Raw genomic sequence first — 20,124 nt, 5'->3', positions numbered from 1 at the left:
CACAGACCCTGAAAACAGCTGTTATTAAGCCGCTCCTAAAAAAGAACACTCTAGAAAAGACCTCAATGAACAACTACAGGCCGATATCAAATCTTCCTTTTTTTAGGTAAAATCATTGAAAAGGCTGTGTCCCAACAGCTAAATTACTTCTTAACAGTCAACAGCAGCTTTAATGTCTTTCAGTCAGGTTTTAGACCACATCACAGCACTGAGACAGCTCTGCTCAAAGTATTTAATGACATTCGCTTAAACACAGATCATGGCAGATCTTCAGTTTTAGTGTTACTGGACCTCAGTGCTGCATTCGACACAGTCGACCATGATATATTACTTGATCGACTGGAAAATTGGGTGGGACTATCTGGCACAGTTCTTGATTGGTTTGCATCCTACTTAAAGGGCAGGGATTATTTTGTGTCAATAGGTAACTTTAAATCTGAGCAGACCAAAATTACATGTGGAGTCCCCCAAGGCTCCATCCTGGGGCCCCTTCTGTTGAACATCTACATGCTTCCACTGGCTCAGATCATAGAAAAAAACAAAATAGATTACCATAACTCTGCAGATGACACACAGCTCTACATTTCAATGTCCCCAGGTGACCATAGCCCCATACAAGCACTGGGTAAATGCATGGAGCAAATATCTGAATGGATGGGCCACAACTTTCTTCAGTTAAACAGAGAAAAAACTGAGGTAGTCATTTTTGGACCCAAGGAGGAACGTCTTAAAATCAGCATGCAGCTCCAGTCACTTCAGTTAAAAACTTCAGACCAGGCCAGGAATTTGGGTGTTGTCATGGATTCAGACCTGAATTTTAAAAACCACATACAAACAATTACAAAGTCAGCTTACTATCACCTCAAGAACATTTCTAGGATTAAAGGACTGATGTCGCAGCAAGACCTTGAAAAACTTGTCCATGCATTTATCTTTAGTCGAGTTGACTACTGTAACAGTATCTTCTCTGGTCTGCCTAAAAAGTCTATTCGACGACTGCAGCTGATCCAGAATGCTGATGCTCGAGTCCTCACTAAGACCAAGAGAGTGGACCACATCAGTCCAGTTCTGAGGTCTCTACACTGGCTCCCTGTCTCTCAGAGAATAGACTTCAAAATTCTCTTACTAGCATATAAAGCACAGAATGGTTTAGGCCCAAAATACATCAGAGACCTTCTAGTCCAGTATGAACCATCCAGACCACTCAGGTCATCTGGTGCAGGTCTGCTCTGTGTTCCCAAAGTCAGAACGAAACATGGAGAATCAGCGTTCAGTTTCTATGCTCCATATATCTGGAACAAACTACCAGAAAATATCAGGTCTGCTGAGAGTCTGAGTTCTTTTAAGTCCAGGTTAAAGACTCACCTGTTCACTGCTGCCTTTGACTAAAAGGCTTTTGACTTTTTAAATTTTATATTCTCTTTGAAACTCTGCACTGCAACTTTTACTTTAATATGTGTGTGTTTTTATTTTATTTTATTTTATTTTATTTTGATTTTATGTGTTGTTTTCTTACTTGCTGTTTTTAATCACCTTTTATATGTTTCTTTTATAATGTTTTAAATGTGTTTCTTTTTGTTTCTTTTATTTCAATGTCCTGTGTGAAGCACTATGAATTGCCTTGTTGCTGAAATGTGCTATACAAATAAGCTTGCCTTGCCTTGCCTAAAAATTCATAAAAATTTAAGCATTTGCTCAATCGCAAAAATTTCCAATACAAAAGACCTTATTCTTTTCAAAGACATCTGAGCATGCTCAGTACACACACACACACACCCGCTACCTATGTAAAGCAAAACACAGAGTAGTGAGTGAGACCAACTCCTTATAAAATAGATGTTTTCTTTTTTCCCACAGTTTTTCTTGTTTTTGTTTTTTGTTTTTTTTTTTATGTTGTTTGCAGTGTTGTGGTGATTTTCATTTATTTATTTATTTATTTATTTATTTATTTATTTATTTATAAAAGCAGTGTAAATGCTTTGTAGAATTCAACCACATGCCAAAACGCAGCTGGACTGATTTAGAAAAAAAAAAAAAAAAGTAATGTTCCAAACCTGTATGCCTGTAATGTAATGTATTTGGTTGTCCATTAAACTGATATTTCTGTATAATGAACCACTGAAGCCAAGGGTATTCTCCAGATACACAGTGAGCTGCTGCTCTCTCATGCACGCTCTCTTCGACCTCTTTGTTTCCATTATAAAAACTCTACTCACTTTATTAGAGGGAGCAAAAATCTGATGATTAGACTTACGGGACTCGGCACAAAACATCTTTCAAGCAGGCACTCTCACTTCCACACGTCCAGGATATATTTGGTGTTGTTTACCTCTAATAATGGAGGGTACAAAGAGCAATAATATGTTGTTGTTGTTTTTTTCTCCACACCAGCAGCTCATAAATCTCATAAAAAGTTATTTATTTCTTGACCCATTTCTTGCAGATTGTTTGCAATTGAACAATCTCTCTGATCTCTGGGCATTTTGACATTTTATCTTGTATTAGAAATGGTTTCATTTGCTCACAGGGTTAGATGTGTTTTGTGCTTGCAATAAATGATACTATTCACATGTAACAAGGGAAAATGATTGCTTTTCTTTCATACACAAGGTCATATGGCTTAATCTTTCATTTTGACTACTGTATTCTGTTATGTACATCTTGTGATTGCCTTTGCTTCTTTTTCATTTATTTTTTCACACACCAACACACCATTCATCCTTGAATCTTCCAAAATGCAGCCACTGTAACCACGAGCTTCTGTCTAAACGCCATCTTCTATTTCTGTAATTCTGTTATTATATAGCCTGATGAATGTCTGGTAAAACAAGAGAAAACTAAAAGAGATTAACAGATAACCAGGGAGAAAGTGTTCAAATACAAACAGAAGGCAGCTGTAAATCAACGTAAAGAAAAAGACTTACACATCTTACATGTTTTAATTTGACTTTTATTATTTTAAAATACTAGCTTGAATGTTTTATAAGAAATTTTCAGCAACATAACCAGACTTTTTTTTCTTCTTTTTTTAAGAAGGTGAAATCTGTAATATGATGATTAACACATAAAAAAAAAAAAAAAAAAAAAAAAAACTTTCTATAATTCAAACTGTACATGTGTTTGTATAGTATGTCGCTTATATGAAGTTTGTTCTGGATTTTTTTTATAATTATTTTTTCTGATTATTATTATTTCTAAAGACTGAAACAGTAGTTAGTATAGATATGGAGTTAGCTAACACCACCCAACAGACAACAATATTCATACAAGCACACAAACATACTTCATATATTGAACTCTTACTAAAACTACTAACATATTTCTTTGAATAAGGATGAGGATAGTAGTTCTATATCTGAACTATTTGTTTAATGTTTGGCATTAAAACAAAACAAACAAGTGTTCAGAGAACGCAAACCTCCACCAAGTATTGAATTATATTTGTGCCAGTTTCTTGAGCGAGCAACGATAGATTCTGAGCACACAATTAGAGATTTTGAGCACATAAAAATATATTTTGCGGGCACATCAATTATATTTCAAAAAGAAGTTACATTTACCCCCCCAAAAAAAAGCGCTCGATGAGACAGACACAGACCGGAAGAGGAGGAATTGATTCTACACAAACTTATACAAATAAATAGATATAATGTAAACCCAGACAACGCAGTCCTAACGTTATGGCACTATAGTACAAAAACTAAACAAAGTAGTGGTATGACATTAGGCAATAATCATAATAATAATAAATACTGACCGAAGTTTGTGTAGAATCAATTCCTCCTCTTTCGGTCCGTGTCTGTCTCATCGAGCACTTTTTTTTTTGGGTAAACGTAACTAGCAAGCTAATTGGAGAACGAACAGCCAATCAGAGTGTACTTCCGCAAGCTCTCCGATTGGACACGACAACCTGAGCGCGCAGGGAGAGGGAGGTTGAGCGAGAGAGGGAAGGGGAAAGTGAGCGAGCGCAGCGGTCTGTTTGTGCACCATGGAAAGAATTTGTCAGAGAACGTTATGAGTAAAACTAACATGCAAACGCATTTATGGAGCACAATATCGATTTTTGTTTGCTCAAGCGTAATTTCTTTTTTTGAAATATAATTGATGTGCTTGCAAAATATATTTTTATCTGCTCAAAATCTCTAATTGTGTGCTCAGAATCTATCGTTGCTCGCTCAAGAAACTGGCACAAATATAATTCTATAGACAAGCACCCCCAACAGTGTGCATGTGTGGATCGACTATTTCTTTATAAATTAAACAGTTTCAAGGTTGTTCCATACAGCAGAAAAAAAGTTGAAGCTTGGTACCAGTCATGTGTATGTCAAATTATATTAAATTCCAATCAATATTTTTTGAGTTATAATGAAAAATGTGTCGTAAATGGGATTTTCAATGTTAAATTGAAATGTCCACAGAGTCCACATTCCACAGTGGATGTGAACAATTTTGAGCCAGATACAAGATATTGTTATAAGCTAAAGGTGTATCAAATTGGAGGCTAATCGGAGTCATTTTGAATTTTTTACGAATTTTTGAAAATTGCTCAATGATGAGAAATAGGAAATTTTGAGATTTTGTGACCGTGCTGTGACCTTGAACTTTGGCCTATTTGGCCCAAAATTTAATGGGTTCATCCCAGGGACCTAGGCCTATCTGTGGGTAAAATTTGGTATAGATGGTTGCAATAGTTTTCCCGTAAAGTTGCTAACAAACAAACACACAAAGCAAAGTGATAACAATACCTTGTGGCGGAGGTAAGAAAAGTTTAATATCATATGTGTGCATAGCACTGTACTGTTGGTCACAGATCGTATGTGCCATATAATCTGTCAAATTGATGTTAAGAAAACTTTGGAAATATAGGTTTGGTTTGAAGCAAATGAACAAGGCCAGTGTTGTCAGAATTCAGCAACAGGAAACATGCTGAACTATAGGCTTGTTGTTAACAAACATGTTTTTATGCCTTACAAAACTATCCATGAAGAAGAAGAAAACAGCTGATCAGTCACATTAGCGTCAGAACTAGGGGTGGGAATTGATAGGATTTTATCAACACCAATGATTCTGCTTACCAATCCAATTCCTTATCAATTAGTTTGATTTCTGAGTGGTTTTTTGAGTGGGAAAAAAGTACTTTGACAGGTCATAGTGGAGCTTGTTTGTACGCTGGTGGTGGAACACATGACATTCCTGAAATTTAATTCCATGCCGGGTTGACAAATGCTTGTCGACAAATGAAACAATTGCCCCATTAGGGAAAAATCAAGGCACTGATTGATTGATTGATTGATTGATTGATTGATTGAGCATCTTGCTGGTATTTGCATCCTTACATGAAATTACAGCATTACACTGATTACATACGGCAGTGTTCTGGTCTCTTCTGGTCAAATGTAGTCAACCTTTGGATTGCTTTTTCCTCTCCATGATTCCTCATGGTTGAAGCAGGTCAGCAGGTAACATAATTATGTAATATACCATGACACGATGTAGGGAAAACCAGAAAATGTTCTGCTGGGAAATAAGAGAATCGTCCAGAAGAATTGAAAATGCTGGAGGTGTACAATTCTGATGGAACTCATCAATTGGAACCAATTCTAAGTCGGAACCAGTTTTCGATTCCCACCCCTAATCAGAAGTCATTCAGAACACGTGCCTGCATCTCCCATTAGACACAATAACATTTCATGTCATGTCATGGTATGTTTATTAATATTTTGATTTTGTGTTTAGTGCAACATTTCAGAAAATGTCAAAATACAGCAATTGTCAAATAAGTTATATTTTACTGTATTATGTTCTAACAGTCAGCTAACAATGTCCATAGCAAATGGTTAAACATCCTCCTCATTAGCTGTGGACACAACTATAACAAAAAAAAATAAAATAAAATAAAAAATAGAGAAGCGCCTGATTTAAAGCACTGGTGCAGGACACAAAGCTGCTACAGAAGGAATTGTGTTAAATTCAACTATTGAGAATAAAGTGTTCAAATACTTCAGTGTTTGTGATTCATTGTAGTCTCGCTGTATCGTCTTTAAATTTCCTACTTCTGTGCCATCCTTCCTTCTCTAATCTCCAGGATCTAGATGCTATTTTTGTCATTTGTTTCCATTAGGATCAGGAGGAGACAACCCACCGTTTTGTGCTGATGGCTACTTTGCTGATGGGTGGCCCAGCGGCTCCAACACAATATTAAATTTGCACAGAAGGGAATATAAAATGAAACCGGTGGCTGTGGTTTCTGAATGTTAATTGGAAGAGCAGCACTTTTAATAAGTACATTGTACATGCATATACTTTACTTTGTCTGTGAATACAAGAAAAAAAAAAGCTTTTGGTGCCTGAAAAGAATGCTCTGTGGAAGAAACAGCAGAAACATGCCAACAATTTGCATTGTTGGAGTTGTTATTAACGTTCAAATGCACAAAAAACAGCAATAGAAATACAAAACAATGAGGAAACACAACCTGTATCATACAGTTAACCTTTCTTAAGTGATTTATCACCATTTATTTTAATATTATCCTCTGTATTTTGTGGTTTGTTTGTTTTTTCAGTGAAAATATAATAGTTTCCCATATTTAATTCACTGATCATGTAGATGTTCAGCAAATATATCATTAACTGAACATAAACCAAGGGTCTCCATCCACTGTTATTTGTTAAACTCCATGGATTTTACTGGTGACTCAATGGTGGTGAAGATAGATAGATAGATAGATAGATAGATAGATAGATAGATAGATAGATAGATAGATAGATAGATAGATAGATAGATAGATAGATAGATAGATAGATAGATAGATAGATAGATAGATAGATAGATAGAAAAAATAGAATACAAGAAAAAAAGAAGTTACTAGATAGATAGATAGATAGATAGATAGATAGATAGATAGATAGATAGATAGATAGATAGATAGATAGATAGATAGAAAAAATAGAATACAAGAAAAAAAGAAGTTACTGGATAGATAAATAGATAGATAGATAGATAGATAGATAGATAGATAGATAGATAGATAGATAGATAGATAGATAGATAGATAGATAGATAGATAGATAGATAGATAGATAGATAGATAGAAAAATAGAATACAAGAAAAAAAGAAGTTACTGGATAGATAGATAGATAGATAGATAGATAGATAGATAGATAGATAGATAGATAGATAGATAGATAGATAGATAGATAGAAAAAATAGAATACAAGAAAAAAAGAAGTTACTGGATAGATAGATAGATAGATAGATAGATAGATAGATAGATAGATAGATAGATAGATAGATAGATAGATAGATAGATAGATAGAAAAAACAGAATACAAGAAAAAAAAGAAATTACTGGATAGATAGATAGATAGATAGATAGATAGATAGATAGATAGATAGATAGATAGATAGATAGATAGATAGATAGATAGATAGATAGATAGATAGATAGAAAAAATAGAATACAAGAAAAAAAGAAGTTACTGGATAGATAGATAGATAGATAGATAGATAGATAGATAGATAGATAGATAGATAGATAGATAGATAGATAGATAGATAGATAGATAGATAGATAGATAGATAGATAGATAGATAGAGTACAAGAATTAAAAAAAAGAACAAAAGCAGAAACACACTACTCATAATGAATTAGTGATTAGAAAATAATAACTTAATAATACGGTGCAATAATAAACTGTAATGTGCAGTAAAATGTAAGGAGGATGGTGGTGCATAAATAAAACTAAAGTGTATAATGGAAATGATGGAAGATGAAAAAAAAAAAAAAAAAAGATGAAATCATGCATTTTTGCTTCATGAAGATCCTGAAAGATAAGGACTTATTTAACACAAAAAAACAAACAAACAAACAAAAAAAGACTTACAATTTGTCATGGAAGGCACTGAAAACAGAAATACTCATATTTCCAGATTTCCCTCTTCATCATCATCATCATCATCATCATCATCATCATCATCATCATAAGTTTCAATTTTGTATCATATTTGATACATCAGGTCTCAATGCTCAAATATTATTTTTGAACAAACAAAAACATAACACAAACATGTCTAACAAATTGGTAATTCCTTTTCAAAACTGCCAAAGTTCTACCTCCTTCCTCATTAATGACAGTCTTGTAGTGTCACTGGAAAGGCCTCTGATGAATGAATTCCTCCCCCCTGGTGGATTATCTGTGTACTGCATGTACCTAATTGTATACATCAGGTTTTTCAAGAAAAAACATACCACACTGATCATGTAGAGGGATTCAGAACTCATGTATCAAATATGATACATTTGGGGTTAAAGTGTTAAAACACTCTATTTAGACACAAAATTAGAACAGCAATTTAACCAATATGTACTAGACAATATATTATCAATATGATAAATACACATAACTAGCACGTTGTCCCATAGGGATCCACAGGAGATGTGGTAGTTTTTAGGCTCTTGTTTATTTGACCGCCAAAGTGTTCTGGCTATTATATTACAAAATTACGAATATCTCCCAAAATATTGGTCCTATCAACTCGCCGTTTCCGCTACTCTCTTCCTTGATCAAAAATACATATTTATTAGGGGTGGGAATCTTTCATTATCTCATGATACAATTTGATTCTGATTTTTGGAGTTATAGTTTGATTCAAAATTGATTTTTGCTTCAAAACGATTTTCGCTTCAAAATGATTTTCGCTTCAAAACGATTTGATTCATAATGATTTCTACTTCAATCTATAGGTGTGCAAAGGATCCTCATGATCTTCTCCAGTCTGCTTTGCAAGAAAGAATGACAAATGCAGACATAAAATGTCTTTTTCACATTTATGACGTCTTAAACATTTATCCATAACTGGCAGGGAGTTTGGTGAGACACAGCAGAATGTGTTGGTTTGCTGCTGGTGGCTGACTGCATCACCATGTCTTTAAGCTCTGGGTGATGCCTGCTGACAGACTGAGCTCATGAAATCGCATTGTATGTGACACCAGTTTACTGCATTTGGCATGCTATACGTAAGTATTTTCATCTTTCATGTATTATTTAACACCATTTGATGGCGTGTCAATGCCACTAACACTGGTCTACAAGGAAAATGCTTCCAGAATAAAAGTAATGACATTTTACCACATGAGAGTCACTGATAAAGAAAAATCAAGTCAAAAATGCTGGTTGGCTGAACTTTCCAAGATACAGCCTTGGGTCAAAATGTGAAATTCAAGAATTAATGAGAGAATGGGTTTGACTCAAAAGGAATATTTGTCTCAGAGCTACAAGATCTACCTCAAAACACTGTCTGCACATTGGAATACATTCACTTTACAGGTTCTATTTAGTGGAAGATTTATAAAACTATTATATAAATGTACATAAACCAATATATATGTGTAATAACACTTAATCATATACCTTAAAAGCATCAGCAAACCGGCACTTTTGTCATTTATTTTCCAATTAATCTTATTAAAATACGTAACATTTAGCACTTTTAATCTCTGAAGCAAATCATTTCTAAAAAATTGTAGACCAGTGTAATCGAACTGATCGCTAACCCTAACTGCTAATTGCACTAGCTGCTAATCACTAACCGCTAACCTTACCTCCTCCATTAGTTTCCTTTTGTTTTGGTGCTTATGTTCCAGAACCGGCTGCGTGATGACGTCAGGACATCCCGCGTACAAAACGGAGGCAGTCTGTCGGCGGGTTTGTTTTATTTTTTAAAATTGATTTTGGGACATTTTAAATAAATTCTGAATTTCAGTAAATGAAAATTGCGATTTTTATATGAAATGATTTTTTGGTACACCTCTAATATTTTTGCCAAACTGCAGTAGCCATCTCTTTCCGGATTTTATGTGATTCCTTAGACACACACATTCACAGAGGCCACTTGGCTTTTATAATATAGATAATTGCACAAAAATATCATTGTGTGTAATTATAATTATGTGTTTCCAAGGTGAATCAATAGCTGCAGTTCTATAAGTGTCTGTTATAGATGACGGTAAAGCTCTGCAGCCCTCCACGGAACACCTTCTGTGAACATGTGGCCAACTGTATGGAAGTGTCAGAACTGACAGCAGAAATATGGACCGAAAGGGTAAAAATGGCGGCAGCTACTATAACCTTTATGCTTCTTTTTACTCTACAAATGGAAATTATCAGTAGAATATGTGGACATGACACATGAGCTGCTGTGTTTCTGTCTTGATGAGTCTTGTTTTTATCTCTTTACCTTCATCTCTGTGTGGTTCTACAGTCATCCTCTTCACCCACTGGGACACAGGTGTCAAACATGCGGCCCGGGGGCCAAATCCGGCCCGCCAAAGGGTCCAGTTTGGCCCTTGGGATGAATTTGTGAAATGCAAAAATTACACTAAGATATTAACAATCCTTTTAGTTCAGGTTCCACATTCAGACTAATTCAATCTCAAGTGGGCAGGACCAGTAAAATACTATCATAGTAACATATAAATAATGACAACTCCAAATGTTTCTCTTTGTAAATGTAAATATTTTCATGTATTTACATTAAAACAAAGTATAATTTTGCAAAAAAAAAAAAATGCAAATAACCTGAAATGTCTTAAGAAAAGCAAGTATAATTTTACCAATATTCTGCCTGTTACTAAATGTTTTGTGTTTGTATTTGATCCACTGTGATCTCTAAGTTATAATGTACATGTGTAAATGATAAACTGAGGCAGAATATTATTAAAATTACACTTATTTTTTTCAGTTTATTCAGGTTAATCACATCTTTTGAAAGGATAGTTTGTAGATGTAAACCTGTTCATAATGTAAATTAACTTTTTTTCGCTCTGAAACATAGAGAAAATTTTGGAGTTGACATTATTTATATATTATTATGTTATTATTTTACTGGTCCGGCCCACTTCAGATCAAATTTAGCTGAATCTGGCCCCTGAAATAAAATGAATTTGACAACCCTGCACTGGGATCATTAAGGGTTCAGGTAAAGCTCTGCACACCCACTGTCATGATGGACTGGCTTCAGCAGCGTCCCTCTTGCAAAGGTTTCAACCACCGTGTTTTTGGGTGAAAAACATGCAGTGATGTTGGGTCTGGGGCGGAGCATGTGCAGTGTGGCTGAATGTGGGCTGAATCCCTGCCGGAGACCCCGGTGACTCACCATCCCAGCCCGCCGTGTGTGTGTGTGTTTTTGCTGCAGCTCTCCCTGGGAATAGCCCCACAGCAGCGTGACACACAGCTTGCTGTCACACAAACAAGCACACACATGCATAAACACACATGTAGTGTTTTGCTGCAGGGATTCGTGAGTACGGGGAGAAGATTTATTTATCTCTCTGTGTCTTTTTCGTCCTCTACGTGTGAGTCAACAACAACTAGTTCAGTCTCACCAACACCCGGGTGTGCAACAAGGCTGGAAGTAAACTGTTACTAAACATGCTCTGAATCTGTATGTGCACACATGGTGATGATGGTGATGATGATGATGATGATGATGATGAAGAGGGGAATCTGGAAATATGAGTATTTCTATTTTCAGTGCCTTCCATGACAAATCGTAAGTTTTTTTTTTTTTTTTTTTTAATTCCTTATCTTTCAGGATCTGCATGAAGCTAAAATGCATGAATTCATCTTTATTTGAAAGAAATGTATCTGAAACAACATAAAAAACATAAGTTAATTCATGCATCGACTGTGAGCCTAATCGTATCACTAAACCTAAAATGGGTCACCTCTTGGAAGAGCAAACCTGGACCACTTCATTTACTTCCAGAAGTATTTTTGTTGTAAGTGGAATGTTATATAAATATTATTAATATTTATAGTTACATAAATATTATTATTATCTTATTTATTTATTTTTTAATGTTTATTATACTCTATGGACTATAATTATTTACATGTCTGATACAAATAAATAAATGAAAAAATAAATGAAATGAAATGTTACTACTACTAAACCAGACTTCTTTAATTTCATTTAATTTCTATGTCAACAAAAAAACTGGTGTCTTTTCACATTGTGTATATTAGGGATTCCTGTGTTCCTGTGTTTTACAATAAACTCAACTCTGGCTGATGTTGAAACTCATTCTTAAACCATATTTCCATTATACACATTACTTTTATTTATGCACCTCCATCCTACTGGAAAGTTACATTTTACTGCAAATTAGGGTTTATTATTGCACCATATTATTAAGTAGTTATTATTCACTTATCACTAATTTATTATGAGCAGTGTGTTTCTGCTTTTGTTGTATTTTTTTTAATTCTTGTATTCTATCTATCTATCTGTCTGTCTGTCTGTCTGTCTGTCTGTCTGTCTATCTTGCAAAGCAGACTGGAGTAGATCATGAGGATCCTTTGTACACCAATAGATTGAAGCAGAAATCATTATGAATCAAATCGTTTTGAAGTAAAAATCATTTTGAATCAAAAATTGATTTTGAATCAAACCATAGCCCCCAAAATCGGAATCAAATCAAATCGTGAGATAGTAAAAGATTCCCACCCCAAATAAATATGTATTTTTGGTCAAGGAAGAGAGTAGTGAAAACAGCGAGTTGATAGGACCAATATTTTGGGAGGTATTAGTAATTTTGAAATATAATAGCAGAACACTTTGGCGGTGACTGCTGGACAAAGAGACAAGAGCATAAAAACTACCACATCTCCTGTGGATCCCTACAGGACAACGCGCTAGTTATGTATATTTATCATATTGATAATATATTGTCTAGTACATATTGGTTAAATTGCTGTTCTAATTTTGTGTCTACATAGAGTGTTTTAACACCTTAATCCCAAACGTATCATATTTGATACATGAGTTCTGAATCCCTCTACATGATCAGTGTGGTATTTTTTTTTTTGGAAAAACTTGATGTATACAATTAGATACATGCAGTACACAGATAATCCACCAGGGGGGAGGAATTCATTCATCAGAGGCCTTTCCAGTGACACTACAAGACTGTCATTAATAAGGAAGGAGGAAAAACTTTGACAATTTTGAAAAGGAATTACCAATTTGTTGGACATGTTTATGTTTTGTTTGTTCAAAAATAATATTTGAGCATTGAGACCTAATGTATCAAATATGATACAAAATTGAAATTCATACATGGAAATGTATATTTGAAAAAACTTTTTTTTTTTTGTGGTTGTTCAGAAGGACCAATAAAGGCTCCAGTTTCAAAGAACTGGAATTTTCTGTCAATGATTTAATGGTTCACGCTTTACAGGATCTATCTATCTATCTATCTATCTATCTATCTATCTATCTATCTATCTATCTATCTATCTATCTATCTATCTATCTATCTATCTATCTATCTATCTATCTATCTATCCATCCATCCATCCATCCATCCATCCATCCATCCATCCATCCATCCAGTAAAAACATCTCCTAATTTTCTGAACTGAGGAAATGCTTTGAAGGCATCATCACAGTTGACAGTGACTTTTATATATTTTTAATGTTTCTTATTCTCCGGTGTTTCATCAGAGGGAGCCCTCCATGCCGGGGGGCGGCTGTGGACTCCGGGGGCTGTGGTGCCTTCTCTCACTGGGGTCCGCTCCTTTCTGGTGGGTGGGGGTCCCAGTTGGCCATCTCCCACTGGTTGGGATGCGGGGCTGTGTTGCTGGTGCCTGGTTGCTGGGGTCGGCGGCCGCCTCCTGGTGCGGATGGCTCCTTGAGACAGCGCCTCCTCTTTTACTTTTACATTTTTGTTCTGGTCTACCCGTGCTCAGTCAGTCTTCTTAAGTATGTGTGAGCTTGTGGGTTTGCATATATATATATGTGTGTGTGTGTGTGTATGTGTGCGGGTGAGTGGGTGGGTGTGGGTGGGGGGGTGGTACTGATTTTTAAACTGATATGTAAAGCACTTTGTGCTACAGTTTTTAATGTATGAAAAGTGCTATATAAATAAAGATTATTATTATTATTATTATTATCCATCCATTCTCTTCCGCTTATCCGGGGCCAGGTCACGGGGGTAACAGTCTAAGCAGGGATGCCCAGACTTCCCTCTCCCCAGACACCTCCTCCAGCTCTTCCGGGGGGATCCCGAGGCGTTCCCAGGCCAGCCGAGAGACATAGTCTCTCCAACGTGTCCTGGGTCTTCCCCGAGGTCTCCCCCTGGTGGGACATGCCCGGAACACCTCCCCAGGGAGGCGTCCAGGAGGCATCCGAAACAGATGCCCGAGCCACCTCAGCTGGCCCCTCTCGACGCGGAGGAGCAGCGGCTCTACTCCGAGCTCCTCCCTGGTGACTGAGCTCCTCACCCTATCCCTAAGGGTGCGCCCAGCCACCCTGCGGAGGAAACTCATTTCAACCGCTTGTATCCGGGATCTTGTCCTTTCGGTCATGACCCAAAGCTCATGACCATAGGTGAGGGTAGGAACGTAGATTGACCGGTAAATTGAGAGCTTCGCCTCTCGGCTCAGCTCCTTCTTCACCACAACCGACCGGTACATTGACAGACGGATCGGTGCAGCGTCTGCAGTGATGCAGTCGCTGCACCGATCCGTCTGTCAATCTCACGCTCCATCCTTCCCTCACTCGTGAACAAGACCCCGAGATACTTAAACTCCTCCACTTGGGGCAAAGACTCCCCACCGACCCGGAGAGGGCAAACCACCTTTTTCCGGTCGAGAACCATGGCCTCGGATTATTATTATTATTATTATTATTATTATTATTATTATTATTATAACACTGAAGCTTAAATATTAACGTCAGACCCCAAAAGTACCAAGACAATCAGATAGGTCAGCCTTTGGCCAATGGAGATAAAGCAGAACAGGTAGCAGGTTCAGACTGCAATGAGGAAGAACAGGGTTCGAATCCCAGCATTTTTTTTGGGGGGGGGGCAGCATCGAGGGTGCCGGTAGGTAAATCCCCCAGGTTTACACTAAACTCTTCATTAGCTTCATTTTCTTTAAACTTGCCTTTTCGGCTCCACCTGGCCTCTTCCTGCCCTCCATCACCACCCACTGACTCACACTACCACTCGAGAAAGACGACTCGTGAGCCAAACCAACGTAAACATTTGGGAAGGAAGGATTCCCTCAGATGGTAGAACCCATCGAATTTACTACAATGTAAGGGCTGCGCTGTCAGATGAATGGAGAATGAATGCAAGAAGAAGATTAGAGAAGTGACTGGTAAGTGTCCAAATTATTCTTCCTATCCAACCGGACCAAAGTCCAGACTGACATGAGCCGGCCCATCAGGAATCCTCCCGAATCTCTCGATAAGCAACTCCGCCGCTGGCTATGCCTAAGCTCATCAAATAGTCCTTCAGTTTCAAATCCACATAATGTCATTTGTTCTTACTCTGTGACTTCACTTGGGTGGGCTGCACAGGGAAATTAACACCCACCAAAGTACATTTAGTTAATAATTTTACCATTTCCACCTCCATTTCCATGAGGTTACGTAAACCAAACCAAGCCAAACCAACCTTTTTTTTTTTTTTTTTTTTTTTTTGCAAATGGCGACTCCATTTCTAAGTTAAGAGCCATCTCTGTTGCCTTGAGCCATGAGAGAAGCTTGTGCACCACCTTCTACATGGAGGGCAGGGGTCAGGTTTTCTCTGAAAAATTGTTACACTTGCTCCAGGCTTTTTCTGTGTTTTCTGCACCTCGACTGTGAAAACAGTGTGCAACGCTAGCTACCATTTAGAAACGGAAATAGAGTCGACAAACAGCCATCTCTCAACACAAAGAATCACCCAACATGAAAACATGAGATACGCACTAGCAGACGAGTATGAGATCGAATCTGACATATTGAACTTTAACTTTGTGTTGAGTCTCACTTTTTTTATTAGAAGCTGATGGTTTGTTGACTTTGCTAACTCCATTTCTAAGCCAGTGTCTGTCTTCTTTACATCCAGGAGCCTGCACACTAACTTTACTTTTTCCTTAGAAGTTCCTCACGCTCCCCCCAGGGTCCTTCAACACCTCCCTTCTCTTCCTCTACAGCTGAAAACAGAGCCGACCGTGTGCAGTGTGCAACAGTAGCTAACGTTACCTTAGACATAGAATCAAATCAAATCCAAAAAAAAGAATCCAACAAAAACTCCATGTAAGAAAACAACTGTGCACAAATTCAAGTTCAGTCAATATGATGTGTACGTTTTTGGATCTTTAAATCAGAATCAGAATACTTTATTAATCCCAGGGAAAATTGTTGTGTGTTACAGTTGCTCTGTGCAGGTATAATAAAAAGTAGAAGAAAAAAAAAAATTATCAATATTACTACTACCACTACAATCAATCAATCAATAAAGTTGCGGAAAAAATTATTAGACCATCAAAAGTCATCAAAAACAATGGTTATGCAATCAAATACTAACTCATGTGTGTATCATGTGACTAAAACAGACAGAAAAGAAAACACTGAATGCCTAAAAGCACTGTTTTTGTCAGTACAGTGACATAGCTATTGATGTAAGAACTGAAGTGATTTTGTTTATTATCAAGAAAACTTAGAAAATGGCTTCATATCAGCTCTGAAATTAAATCCCTCCCTCCCACCTACCATCCGACACTGCTCCGACCTCAACACCTTTGAATCCCTTTTAAAAACTCACTTATTTAAGATTGCTTATAGTGTTTAAATGTTTTATATTCATATACCTGCCTTTTGCACCTGTTTTATCTGTTTTTAATGTGTTTGGTTTCTGTTTTTATCTGCTTTATGTAAAGTGTCTTTGAGTTCCATGAAAAGTGCTATACAAAATAAATGTATTATTATTATTAAATTCAACTCTTATGAGCTATTACTGTTGTTATCATTATATTTGTCCAAACAAATGTACCTTTAGTTGTACTAGGCATTAAAATGAAGAAGAAATTGAAGAAGAAAAAAAAGGGTGGTCTAATCATTTTTTCCATGACTATATATTTTAGGCCTGTAACGGTACACATACCGAACTGAACCGTTTCGGTACACACCTGTTCGGTTCGATACACAGCTGTACTGAAATGGCACAGTATGTTGAGAAAAAGAAAAAGGATCAAAAGATATTGTTTGATGTGGAACTTTAAATCCGCACAAGTTCCACACGGACATATTGAAAGACGCGCACATTGACCCGAAGTACGAAATAGCAGCTAATATAAGGTAAAAAAAAACAAAAAAAAAAAACAAATATGATGTGAACCTGCAAGGAAGAGACTGAAGACCCTCCGCCATCATTACAATCCCGTTTGGGATCAGTTCAGGTCCAGGTGAAAGACAACGGTGAAAGAGACGCTGATAAGATGGACGTTGTTTACCGCCTATGAACTACGGTAGTTCTAAAACATTTACACTAGCTCTGCCTGTCTCTCTTTCTCTCTCATGCATGCTGTATAACAGAGGAATAGGACCCGGAGTTGGACATTGAAAGTATATACAGTTTCACTTTCGTTTCACGCCAGCATTAGTTATGTTAGTTATGGACCCCCACCCCAGCTCCAACCAAAAAAAAAAAAAAAAAAAAAAACCAGAAACATCGACAAATCGCACCCTGCACACACACGTACACGGAGTGGCCTAAACAGTTTGTTATATATCCTAAATTTAATAATTTGGTTAATTTTTTTGTTGACAATGTTGCTCTTCAGTTTGTTTAAAGAGAATACCAGTTTGTCCTCTTGTTAATGTTACACTTCATGTGGAATTTTTTGGGTATTTTTATGCAGAATGTGAACTGACAGAACTGTGATTTGATTTTTGTTGTTTGTTCAAAACTACCTGTCAGGGAAAAGTGCAATACTAATGTTTAAAACATGTAGTAATATTAATAATTTACTTTATTTTCTATTTGATTTATAGCAGCAGAATTATATTCCTGTTTTTCTACATTCTATTGTGTCCAAAAATTGGGGGAAAATTTTTCAAAAATTCATAAATGTTTTAAAGACATTCTGAGGGGTTTTCTTTCTTCCCGTACCGAACCCAAAAAAAAACAAAAAAACAAACTGTGGCTTTCAAAACCAAAAACGTACCTAACCAAAAATTTTGTGTACCATTACAGGCCTCATATATATATATATGTCGAGGCCCAAAACGGAATCTGGCCCGATTCAGAATCAGGCTGGCCCAGAATGGAATTCTATTCTAGGCCGGCCTAGAATGGAATCCTGCTGCTATAATGTTATTTTTATACCATGTTTAATGCAAATGATCTAAATTATTACAAAAATCAATACATGGAATTTGCAAATATGTGGGGAAAAAAATGAAACAAACAACATTTTAATTGTAAACTATAATACACTTTATTTACAAATAGAACCTAGTGGTACTCCCCACCAATATATGGTACAGTGAAATCGACTGAAACTGACAATAGTTACTCAAGGTATGTAAGACTGAAAATGTAAAATTATGACAAATTATGGAATTATGGATCATTTGCATTAAACATGGTATAAAAATAACATTATAGCAGCAGGATTCCATTCTAGGCCGGCCTAGAATAGAATTCCATTCTGGGCCGGCCCGATTCTGAATCGGGCCAGATTCCGTTTTGGGCCTCGACATATATATATACAAATATATATATACAAACTACCAGAAAATATCAGGTCTGCTGAGAGTCTGAGTTCTTTTAAGTCAAGGTTAAAGACTCACCTGTTCACTGCTGCCTTTGACTAAAAGGCTTTTTACTTTTTAAATTTTATTTTCTCTTTCGAAACTCTGCACTGCAACTCTTACTTTAATATGTGTGTGTTTTTATATTTTTGGGTTTTATGTGTTGTTTTCTTACTTGCTGTTTTTAATCCCCTATTACATGTTTCTTTTATAATGTTTAAAATGTGTTTCTTTTTCCCTTGTCGGTGTATCTCAGCGTCCTGTGTGAAGCACCTTAAATTGCCTTGTTGCAGAAATGTGCTATACAAATAAACTTGCCTTGCCTTGCCTTGCCTAGTGAATAACAGTAAAATAAAAGGTTGTGCTTCAGATGAGTACACAGTGGATACCTCAGACATCATTAACTTACCTGACGGTACACTGGCTAAAACCCAGCCATAAAATGGAACAAATCATAAAATGCTTGAATGATTTGCTTCCAGAAATCTGCATATTACCCTTATTTTCTGAATCGCAGTTAACATGTAAATATATGGAGATTACGTTTGGATCTGAATACTATCTTGTAGAGGATTTGACATCACTGGCATAAAACGGGAAAAGCATGTCGAAACCAAGTCGGGAAACCACTTTGCTCCACCAGGCTGTAAACAAGAACATGTCTGTGCTCAACACACCGCTGTCAGAACCATTTAAAACACAACATTTCAACACAAAGGTATCTCAGTACACGGTTGTAGTATAAAAACATGAGGGGTACAACTCTCACCTGCAGTTGCATTTAGATATTTACTGCTCTAAATAGGAGAAAACACTTTCTGACATTTCGCTGCAGCCTTTTTCCGCTCTCTAAGGCCTTTGAAGCACATTTTGCACCTTCGTCTTCTCCCTGAATCCAAACCTTCTTTTCATGCTCTCGGTGCTGAAATCAATGCAGGATCGCAGCTATCTCCTGAATTCACCTGCTCTGAGTAACGCTTAGGAGGACCTGGCACTCCCACAACCCACCGTATGTGACTAAAGTCCTGTCTAGACAGAATTCGTTTTACTGGAATATCAGGCAGGTAATGTCTGTCACTTCTGTCGTTTCTGTTGTGACGGATGCTGGAAAACACAGTTAAGTGTTGGTTAGTTGGTACAAACCCTGGTTTAGTCAAACTCTTTGATGCTAATTGCCAACTCATTCTGCTTTACAGCAAAAAAAAAGGAACTGCTGCAGCAATAAACACAATTCAAGCAAAAAAAAAAAAAAAAAAAAAAGAAAAAAAGAATTAGAATAAATGGGTCATACACTGAACTCTAACCCTCTAAGACCCACAGCTACTGGCAACCAAGGTTCTAATAGTTTTGGATTTTTCATCATAGTTTAGTTTTATTTTGATTTTTTTTTCTCTAATTCAGTTAGTTTGTATTAGTTTTAAGAGCAGTTTAGAGAGTTTGCTAGTTTTTAACTTACCAGCCGACAGGCGGTAAGCTATTGTCGTCGTCTGTCGTCCGTTACAAAAATTTCAATCGTCTTCTTCTCCGAAAC

This window comes from Sphaeramia orbicularis, chromosome 10 (genome assembly GCF_902148855.1).
Source record: "Sphaeramia orbicularis chromosome 10, fSphaOr1.1, whole genome shotgun sequence".
In the NCBI taxonomy this organism is placed as follows: domain Eukaryota; kingdom Metazoa; phylum Chordata; class Actinopteri; order Kurtiformes; family Apogonidae; genus Sphaeramia; species Sphaeramia orbicularis.
This window is presented reverse-complemented; position numbering follows the sequence as displayed.